The 22,028-nt window shown below is 49.9% G+C and overlaps 1 protein-coding gene across 6 annotated transcripts in view; it reads right to left on the reverse strand.

Annotated features, from left to right (window-relative positions):
• The window catches only part of CAMTA1 (calmodulin binding transcription activator 1), an 823,330-nt gene that overhangs the window by 450,462 nt on the left and 350,840 nt on the right, over positions 1-22,028 (reverse strand). The window lies entirely within an intron of this gene.

A 22,028-nucleotide genomic window follows, 5' to 3' on the forward strand; every position in this document is an offset into this window, starting at 1 on the left:
GCGTCTCCCTCCCACCTTGTTATATTCTTTTTTTTTTTTATATCTTTATTGGGGTATAATTGCTTTACAATGGTGTGTTAGTTTCTGCTTTATAACAAAGTGAATCAGTTATACATATACATATGTCCCCATATCTCTTCCCTCTTGCATCTCCCTCCCTCCCACCCTCCCTATCCCACCCCTCCAGGCGGTATGGCCATGCAAAATTTGCTTGTGGATTTGGTACCTAATGAATTAAATGTGTCAATGATAGGCTTAAAAAACATCCCCTTAGTAATATCCACTATCTAATCAGGATATATGGTGTGGGAGCCCGAGCTCTGCCCTGAAAAGTAGGAAAAGCAGAAAGAAAGCAAAAAGAGCCGGGAGTGTTACGGCAGCCGGCAATATCTTATCTCTTGTAGAAAGATTTTCTGCACATTTTTTAATCCATCACCTAACATTAGTAAATAAATAAGTTTAACGCAGACACTAGATGACTACGTTAAGAACAGACCAGTGGAAAAACTAGTCACTGAGGCCAGACGCTCTTGATTCATTGCCTGCATTTAGATTCCTACTGGATGTGGAAGAGCCCTACAGCCCTTCTTCCCAAGCAAGCTAAGTACCTGATTCTTTCCCATTTGGGCTTCAGTTGTGAAAGGGCTCAGCACTGCCAGGCAAATTTGTCTATTCGGTCCATGACCACCACATCTTAGAAAAATAGTTACCCACTTGTTAAATGCTAAGAGTGGGATGGCCGTTCTCCGTGCCGTTTAAAAAGAACAAAGAGAATCTTGAATTTCCCTAGAAGACCCCAAGCGTCAACCACAAAGAGCAGAGGATGTTTACGCTCATCCGTGTAGCTGTAGCGGTGACAAATTTTGGTTTGGAGACACCAAGGAGACAAAGAACTAAACTCCCCTGGCAGCTGAGGGCAAGTGCTATGGTAAACCTTCCAGAATAAATAAAGCTCCAGCAGCTGGGGGCAGGTCCATCCTTTAAGGAAGATGCCCCCGAAAGCTACAAGACATGGCGCACCAGCCCTAGCCAGCTGTGTCACTCTCCACCTGAAGGCTCAACACAGAAAAAGGAAAGGGAAGTGATCTGTGCACCCAGGGGACCACACAGGCCTTCCAGCTCCTTCCTAGCCGGGGTGAGAGAGCTCCTGACACAAACAAGGCATAGGAAGTGGTTTCTTCTTTTTCTTTTTTTAATCAATAATTTTTTATTGAAGTATAGTTGATTTACAAGGTTGTGTTAATTTCTGCTGTACAGCAAAGTGATTCAATTATACATATATATAATTCCTTTTTTTAAATATTCTTTCTCATTATGGTTTACGATAGGATATTGAATATAGTTCTCTGTGCTGTACAGTAGGACCTTGTTGTTTATCCATTCTATATATGACAGCTTACATCTGCTGACCCCAAACTCCCACTCCATCCCTCCCCCAACCCCCCGCCCCCTTGGCAACCACCAGTCTGTTCTCTATGTCCGTGATTCTGTTTCTGTTTCATAGATAGGTTCCTTCTGATGCAAGTCGGCTCCTGTTTCTCTGCTGTGGCAGAGGTGAGAAAGCAAGCAGCCAGTCTTCCCCGGGGCTGGGGCAAGAGCCTCCAACCCTTTCTTTTCTTTTCCTTTGAACTATGGGCCACTTCACAGTTGGGCACAGAACGTTCGCTATTGATGTCTTACTATTCCACTGTCTGTAGGGGAAGAAAAAATCACTCCAGGTTGACAGCAGCTAATCGTAGTTCCCACCCAGCACCGTGCGGTTGGTTTGTGTCAGTGTTGGTTTCCTCCCCAAGTCTGCGCCGACTAAAACAATGGGGAAGCAGCTCCATGCGCTGTCACAACCTGTCACCTGACGGTATCTGTCTCGCACTTATGAGTCTGCACTGAAAACCTTACAGTTCTCTTTCATTTCTGAACGGCAGGCGGGCTGGAATACGGTCCCCACGGTGCCGGCCCCTTTCCACTTCAGCCCCGCTCTAGGTACAGGCACCCAATCTTCAGAGTGCTGTGAGTCCTCTCACTCCCTAAAAGACCCATTAGAAGGACCCCAAAGTCCAACGGCTGTGCTTAAGCCACTGTCCAAGGAATAAGCAAAGGAAGACATCTCATCAAATAGACGGGCTCTGCTTGTCTCGCCCCCTCCAAACAGGAAAGAAGATACCCACGAGAGTGTTGCAGGGACTCCCTTGGTCCCAGAATGCTCAGCTGCTAAAGAAGACAGGACATTAATCCAATCCAGCTTCTCGTGAGCTAAGACAGGAAGTGTGATTTGCTCCATCCTCTTGCCCTATCTAAACATGGTCAGTGAACCTCAGCAGTGTCTTCAGGCCAACTGTCCACAGATCACAAACGGTATGACCCAGAGAGAGGGGATGCCCCCAGACACCATCATATCCACAGTCAGAATAACAACGGCACCCACCGGAGGAAACCCATCTTCCTCTGGTGACCTGCCCTTTGCGTTCTGGGAGCGTGAGGGGCCCTGTCATCCAACACTTTCAGTAGGACATAATCCCGCAGGGGACCAGAGTGTCCAACTTAAATGGCCTTAATAAATGGAATCATCATTTTAACTTGCAATAATGAGCAACCTAAGAGTGTTTAATCTGCCACTCGGATTTTATTAGAACTTGCTCTGCTCTGCGTGATGGGGGAAGGTCCCTCCCCGCACAGTTCACGGGTCCTGAGAATGGCAAAGGGAAAGCTAGACAGGCTGCATGCAGAGGGGCCCACGTGCCCCACGATGCAAAGGAAGTGAGGCTGCGCCACCTCCCAGAGCACAGTCAAGAGCAAGTCGGCACTGGTGGGAGGGATCTGAGGAAGACAGGGGGCCAGAGCACTGCCCTGGGGAGAAGGAGAGGTGGGCCAGACCGTGCGAGAGGGGGACCATCAGGGGAGAGCTTTGATAAGTTTCATGACAGCATGAAAGGGAGCACCCATCTGAGAAGAGCAAAGAAGCAGGAATGGAGTTGAGGACAGAAGGTGATGGCAACTGCAAGGACGAGGCACAAAAGTCCTGCCACATGACAATGTCACCAGCTCCCAGTTACTGCTAGCGCTGGGGGAGCGCGCCACGTGTGGCCTACGTCTGCTTCTATGTCTACATCTGCATCTATATCTACATCTACATGTCTACATCTATGCCTACGTCTACATCTATATCTACAACTACATCTGTATCCAGTCTATATCTACGTCCGTATCTCCATCTATGTCTATATCAATGTCTACACCTGTGTCTACATCTACATTTACGTCCACATCTCTATGTCTATATCTACACATCTATGTCTACATCTACTTCTGTATCCATGTCTATATCTACACCTGTATCTCCAATATGTCTATATCTATGTCTACACCTGTGTCTATGTCTACATCTACATCTATGTCAACATCTCTATCTATGTCTACATCTACATCTATGTCTATATCTCCATCTCCATCCATGTCTACATCTACATCTGTATCTTCATCTCCATCTATGCCTACATCTATATCTGTCTACACCTGTGTCTCTATCTACATCTATATCTATGCCCGTACCTACACCAATATCTATGTCTACACCTATGTCTGTATCTGTATCTATATCTCTATCTACATCTACATCTATGTCTCTATATCTCATCTATATCTACATCTATGTCTACATCTATGTCTATCTACATCTGTATCTACACCCACATCTATGTCTACACCTATGTCTGTATCTGTATCTATATCTACATCTATATCTGGATCTACACCTATTTCTATATCTATGTCTGTGTCTATAACCTACATTTTTTCATCCTCACAGCAACCCTACGAGGTAGGTATTATTACCATCCCCAACATAAAGATGAGGAAATCAAGCCTTTCTAGCCAGAAAGTGACTGAGCAGGATTCACTTGGAGTCACTGTGACTCTCCAGAGCTTCCTCCAAGGCATGGACTGGGGGGCCAGTCCCGGTTTGAATCCCAGTTCTGCTCTACTGGCTGGGTGAACCCTGATGCCCTGAAAGCACCCCTCACCCAATGGATGGGGATTTGGTGGGTGGCTTCCCAGCTTCCTCACTTCCTGTCCGGGTTGGGATAACACAGAAGCCATCCAGACCTCCTCGCCCCATGGTTAGGATAACTCTAGGTACTCTGTATCGCCTAGCACTACCATATGACCCAGCAATTCCACTCCTGGGTTTATATCTGAAAAAAACAAAAACACTAATTCAAAAAGATACATGCACCCCTATGTTCACAGCAGCATTATTTACAATAGCCAAGATATGGAAGCAACCTAAGTGTCCATCACAGATGAACAGATAAAGAAGATGTTGATATCTATATACAATGGAATACCAGTCACAAAAAAGAGTGAAATTTTGCCATTTGCAGCAACATGCATGGACTTGGAGGGCATTATACTAAGTAAAATAAGTCAGACAGAGAAAGACAAATACTGTATGATATCACTTATATGTGGAATCTAAAAAATACAACAAACTATTGAATATAACAAAAAAGAAGCAGACTCACAGATATAGAGAACAACTTAGTGGTTACCAGTGGGAAGAGGGAAGGGGTGAGGGGCAATATAGGAGTAAGGGGTTAGAGGTACAACTATTAGGTATAAAACAAGCTACAAGGATATAGTGTACAACACGGGGAATACAGCAAATATTTTACAATAACTAAAAATGGAGTATAGCCTTTAAAAATTGTGAATCACTATATTGTACACCTGTAACTTATATAATATCATACAACAACTATACTTCAATTAAAAAAAAAAGATTCATTTGACAATTTCTGCAACGACAATAACAACAACACAAAAGTCCACTGGGATTCTGATAGGGGTTTCATTGAATCTTGAAATCAGTTTGGACATAATTGCCATCTTAACAATAGTGAATCTTCCAATTGCTTCCTATCACAAAACATAGAATATCTCTTCACTTATGTAAATCTTTAATTTCTCTCAATAAGACTTTGTAGTACAGGTTTTACACTTTGTACATTAAATTTATCTAAGTACTTTATTCTTTGTGATGCTATTGTGAATGGAATTGCTTTCCTAATTTCATTTTTGGATTGTTCATTTCCACTGAAATAGAAATATGATTGATCTTTGTATATTGATCTTGTATCCTATGACCTTGCTAAACTTATTTATTAGTTCTGATAATTTTTTTGCAGATTCTTTCAGATCTTCTATGTATATAATCAAGTCACTTGTGAATAAATGTTGTTTCACTTCTTTCTTTCTATTCTAGATGCCTTTCATTTCCTTTTCTTGCCTTATTGCACTGGTTAGAACCTCCAGTACAAGGCTGAATAGAAGTGGTAAGAGGAAACACCCTTGTCTTGTTCTTCATCTTAGAGGGAAAACATTGTTTCACCATTAAGTATAACATGAACCATATCAAAGACTTAAAAATCATGTGAAAAGGACCCAGGAACCAACTTGAAGAGGCTCCCACTAACCAAAGATGGGACGATTTGAACATCAATAAGAATAGTAACAATGGATTAAAACACATTAAATATGTTTAAACCCATAAGTTCATAAATGATCTTAAAGAACACAAAAAATTAATTGATTATTGTTGGAGGATGGTAGCTATGCAATACATTATTTTGAAAACTAAAAAAAGAAAGAGAAGGAAGGAAGGGAGGGAGGGAGGAAAGAAGGAAGGGAGAAAGAATCAGGCATTTATGCTACCTTCCCTGTACAAACTGTTCCTTTAAGTAGCAAACAGCAGAAGAGAGGACTTTCCCTATAAAAGTATTCCAGACAATAAATGAAGTGAGAGAATTAAAATATCACCATTTTGCAACCTCTAATGAATTAATGGATTATCAACAGTGACTGACATCACAAAAGAGATACAACCAGATAGTATGTGTCCCTGATGGAAGAACATTTTGCTGTAAGCAAAAAACAAAAAACAAAAGGAACTTGAAATTATTCAGGCCTCTTGATCTAACTACAACTTTATAAGATCTACAGAGGGCAGAGGAACACAGTAAAAAGGACAGGGGGATATAGACAGCAAAATCCAGGCTGTAGGAAACTCTATAGGACAAACAACCTGGATTCTTCAACAAATTCAATGACAAAGAGAGTAGAGTGGGAAAAGTAGGAATATACAGATTAAAAGAGACAATGAGATACATCAACCAGTCGCAATGTGTAAACCTTACTTGAATACTGAGCCAAACAAACTGAAAAAAAAAGGCATTTGTGAAACAATTGGAATTTCGAACAGTGATTGGATACTTAATGATGTTTAGAATCATTATGAATTTTTAGAGTCATAATTATGGTGCAGAAGTATTTTTGAAAGGTGATCATATGTAGAGAGAGAGAGATATAGATATATGTGTATATATGTATTAGAGATACATACTGAAACATTCACTGATGAAACTATACAGTCTAAGGTATGCTTCAAAATAATGTGTGTGGTGGGGTCTGTGTGTGGATGAGACAAGACTGGCTATCTTCTGTCTATCATAGTTGAAAGTGGATGACAAGTATACTGAGTTCATTATACTAGTTATTATACTAGTCACTATACTAGTCTTTCTACATTTGTAGATATTCGAAATTTTCCATAATAAGAAGTTTTTAAAAAGAGGATGCTGATGGGATTTGGAGTGAGCCCTAGGCAAACCTTAAATCTTGGCTCAGCTCCTTATGAGCTGTGTGACCTTGAGCAAATTACCTGATCTCTCTGTTGCAGTAGACATAATGTACGCAAGGTGCCCAGCATGCTGCTGGCCATAGATTACATGTTCTTCATGACTAATGATGATAATAAACCCGGCCCCCTTTTGCAGGGTTCCCTGCAGGAACCAATGATGGGACTTAGGAACTAATGAAATGGCACATTGTGGGGGTGCTTCTGGAAAACCCACCACAGGAGAGCCCCCCCAAAACACTTGGGGCGCACACATATGCATCCACCACTTTAGGGTGAAATATAGTTTTCAAACTGGGTCGATAGACGATGATTCATAACTGAAAGTCAGAGGAGCGATGTGTCCTTGACAGGTTTTGTGCATGGATATTAAATAGGAATTTATGGCACAACTAGGGGGTGCATCCAAAGCTAGGTTAATCCTATAAAAGAAACGGTCTGGATACTCTTTCCAGTGCCTGACTCTAAATTTAGAAATCAGGGTACCCCAAACAGCTCAGGTTCACAGTCCTTCCTCTGAGAACCTCCACCTTCCCTGTCACTAACTGACCATTTCCAGGACCTTGACAACCACCTTAAAATTCCATGCAGGCAATTGAGACCCTACCCACTCCAGCAATCCCTGGACTTCCTCAGGTGCCAGTCTGTTGTTGGTCCATCCCTCCGGCCTAGAGGCAGTGGATTTTGTGCAGTAAGTTCTATTCTGGTTGACCAGCTACTGCTCCATTGAATTCACACAATCTGTTCCTTGCAGCTTTCCTTGGAGAACAGATGATGTCCTCATTTCTAGTAGGACCCTGAACAAAGTCTGGGTGGCTTCTAAACAGTGAACATCTCCAAAGAACTTCCCTTTCCCAGCTGGAATCCAAGCCCTGGGCAGACTCCTCCTTCCTTTTCCTTGCCTTTGGTCGCATCCCTCCCACCACAAGGCACATGGCAGGGCCCGGCTACAGGGAAATGCTGTCCCTGCATTTCTAACGGCCTCCAAGACCTGACCCCAAATGTAAAACAGGCCCCTGTGACAAGCACAAACCGCACTGTCCTGGAGCCATGGATGCCGGCCCTGAGGCAGCACTAAATCTCCATTCCAGTGGGCAGTTAGGAAATGAGAAATGCCACCCTAATTACGGCTCACATATTTATGTACCCACACCTTTCTTTCTGATCTTTCCAACATGGAACGACCTGATTTAAATGCACCATTACAAGTACACAGCCTGGTCCAAAATGTCAGTAATAAGCATGGCAACAATTACTATGACAACAAGCAGAGGCTCTATTTATCAAGCATTTATTGTGTGTCAGACACAGCGGAAAGCCCTTTACACCCATTTCTCATCCTAATCCCACAACAACTTTACTGGGTGGGTATTGTTCTCCTCATTTTACAGATGAGAAGGTCTGAGGCACAGAGAAGGGAATTCACTTTTCCAAGGTCACACAGCTCATAAGGGCAGAACCAGCGAGCTACCCACTGCACCCCCTTCCTAGCAACTTGCTATAAATTCCCAGCACATCCCAGCTACCCTCTCTCCTTCTCTAGAAGCAATGACCCAGGGCAATTTTAGAGCCCACAGGAACTGTTCAATACTTCATACAAAGGAAGGATCGTTTGAGCCTGATTTAAATTGTTCCTATAGTTCTTCCTTTTGTTGCAAGGGGAAGAAAGAAATCTGGAAAAGGCATGTCTCCCCTGCTTATCTCCCACACACACACAAACCCATCGAGAGTGGTAATTGATGGCTAGAGCACAGCAAGGTTGATAGGACGCCAAACGGAACCCCACGATGCCACAGCAACAGCCCGAATCTCATGGGAAGGGGCTGGTTTATTAGCTTTCAACCTGGCCTTTTCTTCTGACTTGTTTATAGGGTCTTCACGATCTGGGGGACAGGGAGCATGGAAACCGGTGGGGAGCAGCCCGTGTCCTCCCCTCCCCCGCCCCAATATGGCCACTCCGGGCTATTTATGGAATGATCAGGAAGAAAGGGCTCTCAGGCCTGGCCCGGGCCGCAATCTGCCAGATATGAAAACCAATTGCTTTTCATAATAAATTCCAGCTGGAGCCATAGAAATAATAAGGATGAAGAGAAGGTAACACCAATTTGCTTTATTTGATTAGCTCCGTCTTAGGCGGTCCAACCCCGGCTTCTTTTCATCAGAATAGGGGCAAATTGAAAATCGTAAAAGAGGCTTCCTTATCAGGGAACAAATGACTGGGGAGATTCATATGCCTAAGAGCCCCCACCGTGAGCCACGCGGCGTGGGCGCTGCGCCTGCCGGAGCTGGCTGAGATGCGCTGATCCCAGAAGCCGGGCTTGAGGACCTCTCGGCACCTGCTGTCACTTTCCTAAATAAAGGCTGAGATGACCCCAGCCTACCCACAGCCAGTGCGGATGTGGTCGGCCTCATGCAGGCCTCACCACCACCCCTGAGGAGGCCTGCGGCCCACGGACCCGCGAGGGGACCCCCAGGCGGGCAGCCCCCAGACCCTCGTCTCCACGGCCAGCAGTCTCCGTGGAGGACTGAAAGCAGCATGGGGGCAGCTCAAGCTTCCAGAACTCAGAGGCAGAGCCAGTGTGTCTTTCCCAAGGAAGGTTACACGCAGGCTGCTTCATTTCAGCGGTGGCTGGAGGTCACAGAAAAGAAAAGGCTGCGCAGACATGGGGATGCTCATGACCAGGAATCACTCCAGGGTAAATCCTCAGGGACTCATTAGTGGCTCCATTCCTAGAGCTCCCAGGGCGCTCAGCTTAAAACTCTATTATGACATTCGGTGATTTATTCAACTAATATTTATTGAGCAGCTATTACGGGCCAGGTGTTCATGTAAGGCCGCTCTAGGTGCTGATGGGAACAGAGGGGACCAAAGCCCTGCCTTTGTAAAGCTCAGGGAGGAAGAGCCTGGGGGTGGATGAGGGGCAGGAAGCACTGGGAGTTGCAGGGGCACACCTCTGGGGGTGGGGGGGACAGGAGACACCAGTGAGTACGTCCTATGACAGCTGGCAGTGACGGGTGACAGGCAGCCGGGAAGACCTCTTCCAGGACGGAGCATCTGAACAGAAGCCTAGAGGAAAGCAAGGCCACCCCCAGGGAGGCTCCCCAGGAAAGAGCTTTCTGGTATAGACAGCAGCTAGGTCGGGGCTTGAGCAATAGGCTTGGGACGTGGCTAGAGGGTAGGGAGCAAATGTGGGCATGTAGGCAGAAGATGAGGCCAGAGAGCAGGGCGGGCCTGGCTAAGGGGTCTTGAACGAGGGTGGATTTTGTCCAAAGTGTGAGGAAACACACAGATTAACCAGGAAACAACTGTGTTACCTGCCAGGAAGGAGAAGCGAGGTGTCTGGATTTTAATGCAGGAGTGACCCAAAACACAAGGCGACATAAACTCTAAAGCTCCAACATTGGTAGATGCAAGGAAGAAAAAGTAGATGGTACACAAGAGGGTATCACAGGGGGCGTCTCAGCTAAGCTGGGGCAGGGGGGTTTGTGCCCTCCAACCTGCAGCCCCCATCCCCTATAAGAACTCTGAACTTGACCCTCAGGGAAATGGGAAGCCACTGAAGGTTTTAAAGCAGAGAAGTGGGGTGACCACATAGACGTGGCATGTCTGGCTCACCCAGACTGGCTTGTTCTTACGCCTCCTCCCCCATCATAAAATCTTATAAATGTTCATCCAATGAGTGAGGTAATCAAGCAACTCGGTGGTTGGAACAAAGGAAATCCTCTCTCTTTTCTCGAAGACAAAACATACAGAAAACATCCCTTACCATTTAAAGTGTTTGGCCTGTTAGAAAGCAAAGAAAAATGGTGAGAGAGAAGAAATGGCATCCCTGGCTGTGGACTCAATACTATTGGGAAGAAAGCAGACCTTCCATTCCTGCCTCTGGCTGCAACCCAGGTTTGGGAGTCTGAGCCTGGAAGAGCAAAAGAAGGCACTGCTCAGATGCCACCCGGTGTCTGGGTCATGTTCGACCCCACCAACATCTCATTTGGCCCTAAATAGAGCTGGGCACTTCCACAGACCCTTTCTGTCATTTTCCAACACCGCTATTTTATTAATAATCCAATGTAAATCTAAGAGAAAATTAATGTGTCATCTCCTAGCAGGAAGGACTGAACATCTCAATGTGACGGTCTGTTAGAGTTGTCATTTATCATTAGCATGCAATTCAAGCCAAGCTTCCCACATTCTGGTGGGAGCTTTCGAGACAATGAATCTCTGGGAATTAGCTCCTGGTCCAATTATTCCTGTTTTTCCCCCCTACCCCACACCTACCTAAGAGATAAATTCTGTCTCAGTGGGAGGGAAAAGAAAAGGGGGAGGAGGGAGTTTGCTATTCTCCTTCCTGCTTGAAATCAATTTTTCTCAAGGAGACAAGGCAATATCCATTTTGCGAGAAGGGAATATACAGCTGTACGCTAAAGACCGATAAATGGAGCTGTTCTCATGAAAACTTCCTCAAATCAAATGTAGGGGAACCTCTTAATGGGCTTTGTTCTTCTTTTCCATAATCCATAACTATTTAGAGAAAGATGGGCAGAGAGAGGATACTGCCAAGCGGGCAGCCGTGTAAACAGCAGCCAGGGCCACCGTCCAGGCTGACCCGAAGCGGTCACTGCAAACACTGGTCTCTCCATCCACTCAGCACGCCGTCTCCCCTCCCGCCAGGCATCACTGGAGGCTCTGGGGATGCAGCGCAGCACAGACAGGCCTTTCCTGGTCCTCAGGGAGCTTACAGTCTAGCAAGGAAAGCCATCAATCCAAAAAAAAACTACTAACAGATAAGTGCTATCAAGAAAATAACCCAAGGGCTTCCCTGGTGGTGCAGTGGTGGAGAGTCCGCTTGCCGATGCAGGGGATGCGGGTTCGTGCCCCGGTCCAGGAAGATCCCACATGCCGCGGAGCGGCTGGGCCCATGAGCCGTGGCCCGCTTACCGCAAAAGAAAAAAAAAAAAAAAAAAAGAACCCAAAATAGGAATTCTAGGCATTAAAATAGACTTGTTTTGTCTAGGAACTTTTTAAAAAATCTTCAGTGAAAACCAGAAAAATGCAGTCGGGAGTAAATCAGGCTTCTGGTTCCAAAGCGAAGAGGACAGTCAGAATGGACACAGCTTCTGGAGGCAGCGACCGGCTCCTCCTGGCCGATGGGACCCGGCCACGGTAACTGGGAGCCCTGCCCAGGCTGACAGCCGGGCCCGTGAGCGTCCAGGGGCCCTTCCACCGTGAATGGAGCTCAGACCCAACCACACTGTGTGCTCCAGCAGTGCAGCCCACCTCAGCCCACAGGCCTGTGCAAAGGGCTGGGGGCTCCAGGTCAGGGATAGAGCACTCAGCCCGGGAGTCCTTCCACGGGCCCTGCTCTCTCTGCCGGGCCCCCCACCGTGAGGGAGGTGTCTCCCCACCATGCCAGAGCCCCACCACGTCCTCCACCAGCACCGCGTGCAGCCCCATCGCGACACTGGGCAGGCCGAGCGGTCCCTGTTCCTGTAGCCTCGTGAGGGTAGGGACCCCGCTTGTTTTGTTTGAGCTCAAAGGATTCTCTCCTTCGACCCACACCACCCCATCAGGTAGCTGCTCTTAGCTCCCCGTTTCATACAGGAGGAAGCCACGTCTCAGAAGTGACAAACGACTCAAGGTCCCAGAGCTGCCGAGTGGAGCCCGAATTCAGCTCCCGGGCTGGCGGACGGACGGGGCGGGGAGCTACCACGGCCTCCCCGCCCCCATCTCATGATTCGCAGTCGCACAGACTTCGACCACAAACCTCACGGCACACGTGCACTGGCTGAGGACGTGAGGAGCGCTGGGCCCCTCCCTGCCCGACGCGCACCCCCCAGCCAGCCTGTCCCCCGCCTTCCCGTCTCTCCTTCCCGCCCTTCCTCTCCTGACCTGGCCTAGTCGGCTTCTGGCTACTTCCCAACTTCAAACCACCGTCACAGGGCAAAGATGTTGCCTGGCAGATGCCTAAGGGCTCTGAACCAAGACCACCTGCCCCACCCAGGGAGGGGCACCCGCCGGGGACACATTCAGTGTGCAGACTCAAGTGCTCCCCGAGTTGGGAGCGAACAAATCCTCCTTTTGCGCACAAGTGCCTGGGGACACGGCTATGGCTCCTATTCTGCCCGCCCTGTCCCGGGCATACAGGGTCCCTCCTACTCTGGCTACGAAAGGCTCCCCCCAGCGGTGGGCATGCAGCTGAGTCATTCTGAGCTCGGGAAGGGGACCCTCTAGCAGGAAGCACGCTGTCTGACCACAGCAGGACAGGCTCTGGTGGCCTAAGCCCTCAGATCTCAGGGAAGCCGTGGGCACGGTGCCCGGCGACTGCGGGACACATCCCGAAACCATCTCAGCTGCCTTTCGCCCGGGCCCAAGAAATGATGAGTCTCTGCCCGATCTCGCATTGGGTCCCAGGCAGAAAAGCCCAGGTGATAACCACTGAGGCCAGGACTTGCAGCCCTCCCCTCCATCTTGACCTGAGCCATGACTTTTTCCCAGCACAAGATGCAAACCCCAGCAAACGCAGCTGGGGTTAATAACAGAATCAGGGAAATGACCTCTGGTGCAGATGGAGGGGTGGTGGACGTTCCAGGTGGCAGGAGACGGCAGAGAAGGAGCTTCTCCATGAGGAACAGCCAGCCTGGGGAGGGCCCTGTGGGAGCAGGGGCGGCCTAGAGGGGGGATGTGGCCACAGGGACAGGATGGGGGTGCTGAGTGGCCTTGGGAGCCTGGGGGCCAGAGAAACAGGTCAGAGAGCACGGGGCCAGAGCTGGAATCTGTCAGCTTCCCTCCAAGACGTTTTCCTTCCCCCCACCACCACCCCCACCCCTCGGTCCTGCTTCCTGGAAGCTCCCTTTCATTGCCAAGGCATCCTTTAGTTTTCCAGGCGGGCCCACCGGAACCCCGCCCCCTGTAGGCCCTGCCTCACTGGCACTTGAGGGTGTCATACATTTAGTTTTGCCTTCTGGTTCCTTGAGAACAGGGACCATGTCTTACAAGTCTCTACAGACTTGCGAAAAGTCTGCCCATGCAAGTGTCAGGCCTTCAGGTGGTGACGGTGGCACGGACAGGGAGGTGACACTCTGCTGGGTTGATCAGACAACCAGCCCTGAGCGCCCGCGTCCCCGCCTCACCGCCCTTCTCCCCCCAGACCCATGAGTCACCTCGCCCCCCCTTCCTGGACACTGACAGCCCCGACAGCGCCTGCTCCAGGGTGACAGTCCCCACACTCGGGGACACACGGACCCACACACTTTCAGTGCCCCCCAGGAACGGAGCATGCCTTAGCCTGGCATCCAAAGCCCTCGGCCAGCTGGGCTCAGCCCGCTTGGCCGCCCTTTTCCACAGGTGGCCTTAAGCCCCAGTGACCCCCAGGGTCATCTGCACGACGTGTCCCTTCAGGCCTCCGCGTCTCCGTGCAGTGTATCGCCTTAGCCCAAAGTCCCTTCCTCCCTCCTCCGGCCAAAGTCCAAAGTCCTGTTTGCCTCTCGGGGGCCCGTCTCCAGTGCTGCTGCTGCCACCTCCCTCCCCAGCATCAAATTAAACGTGGCCCCTCAACCCCCCCAGAGCATAGGGTCCCTCAACCCGACCCCTCCCTGCACGGGCCCTTGTTTCCTAACAGTTGGTTCCGCATGTCTGCCTCCCCAGAAGGCTGCAAACCTTTGGGGGAGAGCCATATCCTTTTGTGTGTGTGGGGGGAGGTCTCCTACAGACCTAAACGGTGTGTTAACTCTGGAGGGTCTCCAAAAAGATCTCCGATGGGTTTCCTGACTGGGGCTGGGAGCAGCGGTGACGTGTAAGGACCTCCTCAAGCCCCAGTGGGAGGCAACATGTACCGAGTGCTAAGTGAGTCTTGGAAATCGTGTGACATGCATGCACCCATTTGATTCATGCGATGACCCTGTGCAGTAGGTCATACTGTCACCTGTCTTCACAGTCGGAGGCCCCAAGGCTCACAGAGGTTAGACAATTTGCCCAAGTCCACAAGGCAGGTACGGGTGACACCAGGATTTCCGTGTAGGTGGGTCTCACTCCAGAGACGTGTTTTAACAACTGCCCTATGCGGTCTCCCTCGGAAGATGGTTACAATTTTCACAGAGACTCAAAATGCAAACCAAACCCTCAGAGGCCCGGGGAGACTCTAGTCCACCTCGTCCCCGACCTGAGTAGCGTACGTACCCCTCGGTGCTAAATGCCCCCATGTCCAATGCACATGCTCCCCAGGTGGAAATGCACAGTCCAGACTTTCCAAAGAGCTCTCAGCCCTACCGTCGAGTTGCAGGGCTGCACCATCAGAAAGACCCGTCTCTGACTTTCATTAATTACAACATGAATGGTGCTGAAGGTGTTTTGCTCAATGGAGACTTCTCGCCTACTCTCTTCCAAGCTCGTAAATCAGAACCCTATGGTCTGATGGCCGCGATGTTCCCCTGATCATCTTACTGCAATATTAATAAGGCTGTTCAAGGCAACTGGTTCCTTCTAAATTGTCACATAAAAATTCGGTAAATGTCAGACACACCATTTAATAGAAAACGGTGTTTTACTGTCAGGGGAGGTAGGTGGCTGAGAGGATGAGGTAAAGGGTCCAGAGACGACCTTAAGGCAGGCTCAAGGCGCAGAGAGCTCTAGCCTGGCGCTCCTGACTTGGGTCCTTCTCGCCTGGCAGGCGGCAGAGCCCACTGTGTGCAGGACACTGGGCAGGGGCAAGGACTCCTGGGGGAGGGGCGGGGTTAGGGTTAGAAAGAAACAGTCGTTCCGGTCCTCAGGCAGCAGATAATCTTGTTGGAGCAAGAGAGAACCCCTCACAATGCTTCCTGTCCTAGCAAATTACTACCCCCATTGTAGGAAGCTGAGAAACTTCCAGGGACACTGGCCCACATATAAGCAACTTGACGTTTACAGAGGGCTAGGCTCCCGAAAGCAAATTAACATCATGTCAACTGCTTATAAAAGGATGGGAAGGGAATTCCCTGGCAGTCCAGTGGTTAGGACGCTGAGCTTCCACTGCAGGGGGCCTAGGTTCTATCCCTGGTTGGGGAACTAAGATCCCTCAAGCTGCAGAGCGTGGTCAAAAACAAACAAACAAAAAGCATGGGGGCCGGTCCTACCAATTGGGGTGGACAGAGGCACAGAGATAAACACACAGTGACATTTGCTGCAGCCTAGTTTATGACGGAGAAAGTGTGGAAACCACCTACAAATCAGTGAATTGCTTTGGCGAATAAATCACAGTATATTGATATAATGGAATAGTATACAGTTATTAGAAAAGATGGTGTGTACCTATATTTATAGACGTGGAAAGAGTTCCATGAGTTTAAAAAAAAACCAAAAGAGCAAACTGCAGAACAGCACATACAGTAGGATCTCATTTACGTAAAATCACTTCTATACCCAGCACCTATATGTCTACACGTGCACTTGAGGAAGGCAGAGGGGTGAGATTCTCTAATGGTGACCCTGGCTGTCCCCGGGGAACAGGGTTTCAGAGGACTTACGGGAGTTTTATGAAGTAAAGAATGTTCTTCAATGAGCGATGAGAGAAACCTCTTCATTTAAATTAAGTGAGGGCTTCCCTGGTGGCGCAGTGGTTGAGAGTCCGCCTGCCGATGCGGGGGACACGGGTTCGTGCCCCGGTCCGGGAGGATCCCACATGCCGCGGAGCGGCTGGGCCCGTGAGCCATGGCCGCTGAGCCTGCGCGTCCGGAGCCTGTGCTCCGCAACGGGAGAGGCCACAGCAGTGAGAGACTCGCATACCGCAAAAAAAATAAATAAATAAAAATAAAAAATTAAGTGAAAGGAGAGGGGTTGCCGGATTAATCAGTGAGCGTTAACAGAGCACCCACTGTGCCCAGTTCGAGTGGCACAAAAATGAACACAACTTAATCTTTGCCCAGAAGGATTCGCAGGCAAGTGGAAATCGCAAAAGACACACAGATGATTGACATTCCGGGATGGGGGCAGGCGATGATGCAGCAGCAGGGAGTCCGCAGCGGAGGCAGCGAGCTCCGTGTTATCCCCCGCTTACGAGACAGCCCACCCCTGCCCACCCCCTGCTAGCAGGTTCCGAAGAGGCGGTGTCTGGCCTGGAGGAGAGTTCTCACTGAGCACTGATGTGGGGACAGTGAGCCTGAAGTCGGCAAAGGAAACACGTTTACTCAGAGCGGGCCGTGGGCCAGGCACTGGAGGGACCCGCCATACTCCTTATACCGTGTGATGGAGCCCACAACAGACCCGTGGGGGTGTGAGGACCTCAGCCTTGGAGGTGAGGAAACGCAGCCTCAGAAAGGCTGCTTTGCTGGCCGGGGCTGTACGGGGATGGGCGGTGGGGCTGCACTCCAAACGGTGAGGGAGCCAGCTTCCCATCCTCCACCAAGAACACGCGGCCTTCCTTGAGGGACAAGAACCCCCTTTGCACTGGACAGGACTCAGAGCCCACTAAAAGCCTGTACGTCTCAGATTGTGACCCCTGGAGAGGAGACCAAGGCAGATAAGCGAACCCCAGAAATCACGGTAACTGTCCTGGGATTCTCTGTGTTTCTCTGGGGTAGTTAGCTGCCTGGCACATCGCACTGGGGTACCAACCTCACCACCACTCCTGCGTGGCTTGACTCCCCGGGAAGGGAAGTTCCAAGCTCCAGAAATCCAGTGCCTTAGAAACTAATTCCTACTGCTAGTCAGAGAAGTTCCTGGGATATTGTTGCCGGGCTGGGGGGGAGGGGGGAGGGGGAGGAGGGGGCTATGTGGGAGAATAAAAGATTTGACCGTTAGCGAGAAACTGCACCAATGTGGGGCTTCCCCTCCAGCTGGCACCCTTTGGCTCCCTCCTGACACTCCCGGACTCTCCTCCAACCTCCTTATGGGTCACAGAGCAGGAGGCCCTTTCAGCCATTCCACTGGCTGCAGGCTGATGGAGATGCACCTCGCGTGAGTCGAGGCTCATCACAGCGGCAGCCTGTGCAGAGAGGCAGCAAGTGAAGCTTTAGCATGGTGGGCAGGGTACCATCAATCCATCCAAATGACATGGGCTGGCTGTTACGGGACCCGGGCAGCTGGGCCAGCAGGAGAGGTGCATCCACTGAACACCCCCATGCCCAGAAGCCCAGGGGTGCCTTGGCCGGTGCCTCACCAGCCCTAGAGTCTTGCCCTTGACAATCACCTGACACCAGGAGAGAGGAACTGTCCCTCCATGCCCCCAACCTGCTTAGGGAGGCGTCGGCACCCCACTGGAGCAGGAGTGGGGAGGGGCAGGAAAGCTCTAGGGCTCTGTGCTGCTGTTTCATCATCTGAAATGATAATACTATCAGTAAAAACCACTACATAGCAGATTTCCTCTAAAAGTAATTTTAGTTAGTGGCACTAGTTCTAGAAAGCTTGCACCGTGGACCTTGTTGGGAGCGTGAACACAGCCGCTGGGATTCAGCAGCTCCTGGTTTCTCCCCTCCCCGCTGGGCAGAAGCTGAGCCGCCCCCAGCGATGCCCCTGCCACCTCGGAGAGGCCTGTGGATGGGCGCAAAGCTAGGCCAGCCAGTGGCAAGCTCACCAAGTACCTCCGCCCCGGCTTACAGCCCACCTTGAGCAGCTATTACATTTCCAACTAAGCTGCAGTCTTTCCTGCTGTAAAAGGAGGCCGGTGAGACCTCAGGCCCCACCTGCAGGGAGCCGGCCTCTCTCCCCTAGGAGACGCGCAAGGATGCTCTGAGCTCTCTGGCTTTATGTAAAGGTGCTGCACAAGTCAAGGGGCCACATACACCGTTACACATCATGATGGTTTATGCTAGTGAATGTAATCATGCCTATTCTGTGGTCATAATGCGCCCAGCATCTCTCTGGTCATCAGGGCTGATCAAGGTCTTCAGGAATCTTCCACGCAGGACATCACCGGCTGGACCACCTGTCTACCCTCTACCCACCACACTGAAGATGGAATGATGCCTTTGTTAAGTTTCTCATAGATCCAAGTGAAAGACTGAGGTCTAATAAATAAATTAAAATACATCTAATAAGATAAAATTTGAGATTAAAAGGAAGCTTGCTTGCATATTCATGAACCAAGTGAAAACTCAAATGAGCTCTTCTAAGCATCTTATTCATGGGGAGTCACAGATTGGACATGTGCCGAGAGCATTTCTTAGCAAATATAAGCCTGGCAAAGGCACATTCATCCATGAATTCACTGAACAAGCAGTTGTTAACCATTACTTTGCATTACTATTTATTTTGCATCTTCATCCCTTGTAAACCTAGTACCTCATAGAAATAGTAGGCCCTCGACTGACTGCCTGCTGATGAGACTGGTTTTCTCAGGCCCTGAAAAGCACAGTACCTGTCCCTGAGTTCCTTGTATGTAGTCAAGGAGGTAAGAGTCACTTCCTCATGAAGTCTTTCTGATCCTGCTGGACCATGTTTGGTGACCTTGCAATGCATTTCCCAAGCAGTCCTTACTCTCCCTGCCTAGCACCCACCCCCAACACATACACACATATACACACACACCTGTTTCATCGTCTCTGTCCTCTGCTGGACTGTAAGCTGAGTGAACACAGAGACTGAGTCTGCTCTGCTTCCCACAGCCTGGCATATACATGGAGGAAACGTCCAATAAATCACTGGATGATTGAAACAAGGAATGGATGGACAGATGGGTGGATGGATGAGGGGGTGAATGAATGACTGATGGATGGATAAATAGATAGGTGAAGGGGTGGGAGGATGGGTGGGTGGATCATGGATGGATGGATGGATGATGGAGGTGTGATGGATGGATGGATGGATGATGGATGGGAGAATGGGATGATGGAAGGATGACGGATGGGAGAATGGGAGGATGGGTGGATGATGGATGGGAGGATGGGTGGATGGATGGATGAACCAGTAATAAAAGGCAAGAAAAAGGTCTAAGCTATAGCCCATGATAGAATGTATTGAGATGGTGGCCAGCAAGGGCAGGAAGGAGTGAGGGTGTTGGTTAGCTAGGGAAGAAGATCTAGAAGGAAATGTCTCTGAGATCTTAAGAAAGTGAAAGATTTGGCGTCTTCTGTGCCAGGCAGTGTGCTGGGTATCTCACGAGCAACACACTGCACCCTCACCACATTTGAGGAAGGTATTTCACCCATGTAGGGAAGGAAACAGGGTCCTGTAGATAAGCCCGCACAACTGAAAAGCCCGCATGTGGTGGAGCCATGATGGAGACCACGTAGTCTGTGTGACATAAGCTCCCTCCACGGTGGCTGGAAGACCAAAGGGCATTTCCTGGCCCAGCGTGGGACAGTGCCATGAAGAAAGAGGTATCTGTAGGAATCTCTGCACTGGCAGAGATGAACTTGCTGGCATGGCAGTCATGCCCTTCAGAACCAAGAGCAAGGAGTCAGGGCTCTCCAGGGGGGCCCGGGATGCATGACCCCCTCCAGCCTACAAACACACAAGCTCCCTCTCCCCGCAGGCACAGCTGCTATGTCACGGTGGGGTGTGGAGTGGGGTGGCCTAGAGAGGCAATGTGACTTCCCTAAATAATCCTCTGTAGTCAGAGCCAGGACACGGGAAGGCAGAAAGGGAACGGGAGGGGGTGAAAGAGAGCAAAGCCCAGAAAGGACCAAGTGTTCTGTACGGATCAGATCTCTGCTACCCTTGCAAGTACACTAAGACTTGAGGCGCTGGTGCTCACAGCCAGAGGCTCCCACGGAGCCAGCTCAGGCGATGCGGCATCACCTGGGGTGAGGACGGAGAAGGTGGCCTTCCAGGGTCCACCCCCTGACACAACCCTCAGGGACTTTCTCAAAAGCATCATCTATTTAGTTGATGATGTGTCCCGAAGTGTTTCATTTAGCTGGAAATCATGCTTGGTCCATTTCCCAGATCTAACTGACATTATAAGAACCCTGCCCATCACATCCGGCAGCAAGGCAGTTCAATAACCCATCGCGGTGAGTCAGGGTTCCCCCCAGTCTGGGGAGCTGGCAGCTCAGACAACTTCGAGAAGGCAGGGTCACTGCTGCCTCCCAGGCCAGGGTTATAGGAGCCTGTGTTGTGTGTGTGTGTGTGTGTGTGCACTTTGAGAGGTGGCAGAGATACCGCATGGCACACAGCAGTCACCATCCCTCCTGACCACGGGGTAAAACTTGCCAATTCCTTTACCTATTTAATCCTCCCACTGGGGCAGGAACCATTATCAGCAAACTACTTATGAGAAAACCAAAGCCTAGTGACTTTCAGGGGACCCTGATCCCGTAGCTACAAGCAGCAGAGCTGGGATTCTAACCCAGATCTGTCTGGATCCAAGTCCGTGCTCTCACCCATGACCCCGTGTTGCCCCTATCAGTGTACCTGGGAGGCACACTGCACAGTGTGTCCATGCTCTCGCTTTCACAGTGTAAGGAAGAATAGAGTCCACAGTTGAAGACATTTGCAAAATTTTCAGTTTAACAAAATTGAACAGGCTTGATTCCGGACGGACTTCCTCTTTCAAAGGCTCACACACCGTGAGTTCCCAAGAGCCATGGAACCACACTGCTCTTCAAAGCTTCCTGAGGACAAGGCCTCTGGGTCTATCTTTGACTCTCTGAGTCCAGTGGTTTGGGGCACAAGGTAGAAGAATGCAATATTCATTGAAAGTGTGAGTGAATGAAAGAATGAACAAGTAAATAAATGTCATGAATGGCAGTTCTGCCTTAAGGTAAAAAAGTAGGGCTCTGGGAGAAAAGCTCGCAGTGTCCCCAGTCACGGGGTTTTCCTATCACCCACAGCATCTCACCCAGCGCCCGCCCTGCTGGCTGCCTCAGTTTCCACAGGACGGATTCTGAGGACACCACATCGTTCATCTGGGCCGCTGTCCTGTGGGCTTTCAGGGCCTCTGGCCTCTGGCTCTCCTGCCCGGCAGCCTCCAGAAGGGATTCCTGGCCAGAGCTGACTCTGACGCCCACTACTGAGAGGTGGGGGAGGTCACCTGGTCCTGTCCGAGGGCGGGAAGGGCTGTCGTGACTGAAACCTGCCCCTTCTCGTGTCCTCCTACTCTTGACCACATCCCCGTTGTGCAGGCATGCAGGGACACTGAAGCCCCAAAGTGGAACGGTGGTGACAGACTTGAGGGGCTGGAGGGCGCTGAGTGGATGCCAGGGCACCAGCTCTTCACCTGACCCACTGCCCACGAGCTGACACACAGGGGTCACAGGGACCCTGACGCACTCAGCTGCAGACCACCTCTTATGATGTCAGGGCAGCTCAGACTCTGCAATGTCCTTTCAGAGTCTGTCTGTCTGAGGCACCTGCCCATCCTCCAGAGGGGTCTGAAGCTCCGGAGCTGAGGTGGCCCCTTTTCCTGGAAGCCAATGAGAACAGAGAAGGTGG

This window comes from Monodon monoceros, unplaced genomic scaffold, assembly GCF_005190385.1.
Source record: "Monodon monoceros isolate NGI ecotype Baffin Bay Population unplaced genomic scaffold, NGI_Narwhal_1 Super_Scaffold_18, whole genome shotgun sequence".
In the NCBI taxonomy this organism is placed as follows: domain Eukaryota; kingdom Metazoa; phylum Chordata; class Mammalia; order Artiodactyla; family Monodontidae; genus Monodon; species Monodon monoceros.